General features: G+C 39.6%; 1 non-coding gene across 1 annotated transcript; it reads left to right on the forward strand.

The window, feature by feature from the left end:
- The first annotated feature begins 3,247 nt into the window (after positions 1-3,247).
- Positions 3,248-3,319, forward strand: TRNAE-UUC (transfer RNA glutamic acid (anticodon UUC)). The gene has a single exon. It is a non-coding gene; the product is annotated as a tRNA-Glu (tRNA).
- Positions 3,320-4,052: the final 733 nt, after the last annotated feature.

Below are 4,052 nucleotides of genomic sequence, written 5' to 3' on the forward strand. Positions count from 1 at the left end.
CTCTACCTTCTCTCTTCCATTTTTTTCTTTATTTTTTTAAATGAAAGTATAGTTGATTTACAGTGTGTCTTCAATTTCTGTTGACAGCAAAGTGACCCAACCACCCATGGTTCCCTGTGCCTACCTTCTATCTTTCTTATCGTCCACACTGTGACAAATACGGGACCCATAAAATTATTCATAGTTTATTAAACATAAAACAGTTTTACAGAACTTGTTGGGCCAAGGAGAAGTTACAAACCTTAATTAAGAGGATTAAGCTCAGATGCTACTCCCAGTAGGATCTGGGAAGCCAGCTCACTCTCAGAGCCCCTCTGGCACTAATATAGCAAATGCAGTCTATCATTATCATAATCCCACTCCAGTCACTTTCTTTTTTATTTATTTTTTTATTTTTGGCCCCACTCAAGGCATGTGAAAATTCCTGGGCCAGTGATTAAACCCATGCCACACGGGTAACCAGAGCCACGGTAGTGACAATGCCAGATCCTTAACCCACTAAGCCACCAGGGAACTCCATTCAACTTGCTTTCTGAAAGAACAATCCAAATCATAGTATAACAGAAGTGAAGAGTATAGGAAAAGGGAGCTATCATTTATTGATGCTTCCTATGGGTCCATCACCATCCTAGATACTTTTAAAATAAGTGCAGACTTTGGAGTTAGTACAACCTAGATTTATGTCTTGAATCTGCCATTTAACAGCTGTGTGATGTGAGCCAGTTACTCAATTTCTCTGAGTTTTCTCATCTTCAAATGGAGTTAGACTACCTAGCTCATAGCACTGTTGAGGTAAACATAAATATCACATAGATTATGAGCAGTGATTATAAGGAATGATAAGAACCTTAAAGCATGATACTCTTTTTTTTTTATGGAGATGTTTTCCCTGTTTTTGTTTTTTTTAGTTTTTTTAATTTTAAAAAATATTTTGTTGAAGTATAGTTGATTTACAATGTTGTATTAATTGCATGATACTCTTTTTTATGTTCTTGGTACCAATATTTTTATACAAAGCAGACATACCAAAACTAGTGTAAATAATGAGATTTCATTGGGTTTTTGTTTTTGTTTTTTTGTATTTTAGGGCCATACCCACAGCATATGGAGGTTCTCAGGCTAGGGGTTGAATCAGAGCTGTAGCCACCGGCCTACACCACAGCAACGCCAGATCCCAGCTGTGTATGCGACAGCTCACAGAACACCAGATCCTTAACCCTCTGAGCGAAGCCAGGGATCCAACCTACATACTCATGGATACTAGTCAGATTCCTTTCCACTGAGCCATGATGGTAACTCCTAGATTTCACTGTTTTTAAATCCCTCCCTCGGAGTTCCCATCATGGCGCAGTGGAAACGAAATCTGACTAGTATCCATGATGATGTGAGTTCGATCCCTGGACTTGCTCAGTGGGTCTGAGATCCAGCATTGCTGTCAGCTATGGTGTAGGTCACAGATGCAGCTGGGATCCCGTGTTGCAGTGGCTGTGGTATAGGCCAGCAGCTATAATTCTGATTCAACCCCTAGCCTGTGAACTTCCATATGCCGTGGGTGTGGTCCTAAAAAGCAAAGAAAAAAAAAATGCCTCCCTCAAATGTACTGGGTATATCAGTGAAAATGTTCTTATTACTTACCTTAAAGTCATTTGCACAGGTATATAAGTGGTTGGACTTCTCTGATATCTTCAGAGAGATATCTACTTAGGATGTTTTCTTTACCTTCTGGGAGAAGCTGATTGTTTAGACATAGTGTCTTGCATAGAGAAAATAAAAAAATTTTAAACTAGAAACAGTTGACTTCATACTATAAAACCCAGATTTCTTTTAAGCAGAGAGTAGATATTAACTAAGTGGAAAATTAATTCCACTTAGTTAATAAATGCCATTTAACAAAATAATGATGACAAAAGGAAAACCTTAGAGCAAACCAACATCTGTGTATAGTGGGCATCTAGTAGGTGGTCTTGCCACCCCCATATTCTCCTTTCAACTTTACTTTGGCATAATTGACATAGTGACATCACCGGATCCCAGCAGCTATTTTGTACACCGTGACATGGATGGTTGGATTCTTTTGATAGCACTGGGAATGAGCATCTCTGGAGTACTGAGCCAGTCAGAAGTTTTCTCTGGGAATGTAAAGGTAAGACCAAGACACACTTAGGGACTGTTGGCCATGATGTTTCCAACATGTAGGTAAAGAAGTAAATGAGGCAGTCCTATAGAAAGAGAAAGAAGAAAGCAAAGAGAAAGGAGCAGAGATAAGAAATGGCAAACACCCAAGTCTCTCATTCTGGTTCATTCTCACAGACTAGCTGCATTTCTTGCCTTTGGGTTCAGAGAGAATGCTCTATTTATCATTTTAATAAATGTTCTTTATTTTCCCTATAGATAGCTATATTAGTTAGAGTCCTACCAGGAAATAAAGGTCACCCAGGTACTCTGAGAATCCTGTGGGAGAAGTAAATGTCCTCATTTATTTGATTGGAGGCTTGACTGTGCTTTGGCCACTTGGATGTGAGTAGAGTTGACCTTTGTCCTATCCAAGCAGAAGTTTTACTTGTAATTGTGGGGTTTGTGTTGGCTCTCTCTCTCTGGAGTTTCTGCCCTCTGTCATCATATCCTTTCAGCCTGGGATTTAAAATGAGATGACACTTGGAATTTGAGCCACTGCTGACCCATACCCCTCATGTTACATAAGCCAAAAACAAGTGTTCATTGTTTTAAGCTACTGAAACTTTGCAGTTGTTTGTTGCTACAATAAAAACTGACAAATACAGTGAGGCAGCCATACATGAGCGATAGCTGGAGGTCATTGGTACCTAAGTTAAAGAAGTAAAGGAAGAAATAGGACACTGAGACCCAGTGAGAGCTGGAGTGGTGGGGAAAGCTGTGGTCCAGGGAAGGCAGCCACTGCTCATAGAAGAACAGAGGAAATAAAGGAATATCCAGGTCTCTCCTTCCTCTTACTCTCATTCATATTTGACAGCACTTCCCACAGTTAAACCCAACCAAAAGTCAGTCAATAGGATAGTCCACCAGAATGGGTCCAGAGGTCTCCGTATCCTAGAGCATAAAGCAATGCAGTGGAAGACATTAGCCATCAGCCAAAATGTCAGTGAATGGATGGAGAATGGAAAGGGCAAGTGCAGAAAACTCAAAAGTATTTATGTTCCATGCAACCGAGAGTCCTCCTAATGTCAAAGATAAATGTTACTTACACAAAGAAATAGTGAGAGACAGGAGTTCCCTGGTGGTCTAGTGGTTAGGACATGGCACTTTCATTGCTGCGGCCCAGGTTCAATCCCTGGTCTGGGAACTGAGATCCCACATAAAGCTGCTGCAAGCCACAGCCAAAAAAATTAATTAATTAAATAAATTAAAATAATTGCATATCCCAAGTAATATCAATAGTATGGAGAAAATATATTAGTAATACATTTAAAAAATAATTAGTGAAGAGATCCCGTCGTGGCTCAGTGGAAACAAATCTGACAAGTATCCATGAGGACACAGGTTTGATCCCTGGCCGTGCCCAGTGAATTAAGGATCAGGCATTGCCATGAGCTGTGGTGTTAGGTAGCAGACAAGGCTCGGTTCTGGTGTTGCTGTGGCTGTGGTGTAGGCCAGCAGCTACAGCTCCAATTAGACCCCCTAGCCTGGGAACCTCTATATGCCATGAGTATGGCCCTAAAAGAGACCAAAAAAAATGAAAAAAGAAAAAAATAATAATTAGTGAGAGAAACAATGATTTGAGGTAATTCTCTCAAAAGAACATAGAGACCACAGGTTACTAGCAGGCTATAACTACTTTATTGAGAGGAAATAACTTTATAGAAAAAAGAATCACATTTTACTTAAGCTGATTGCATGGTACCTAAAGTTGTGCCACATAATTTACACATTCCATAAATACTTGGACAGGACAATGACAGTGATGACAGACTTGCCTCTCTTATAACATGCATTTAGAGAGTTGTATTTCTCTTTTCCCAATTATGCAATGTAGAAAAAAAAATAACTTGGTACTATAGTTTTGCAAAGATTTGAGG

The sequence above is a fragment of the Phacochoerus africanus genome, chromosome 3 (assembly GCF_016906955.1).
Source record: "Phacochoerus africanus isolate WHEZ1 chromosome 3, ROS_Pafr_v1, whole genome shotgun sequence".
Lineage (NCBI taxonomy): Eukaryota > Metazoa > Chordata > Mammalia > Artiodactyla > Suidae > Phacochoerus > Phacochoerus africanus.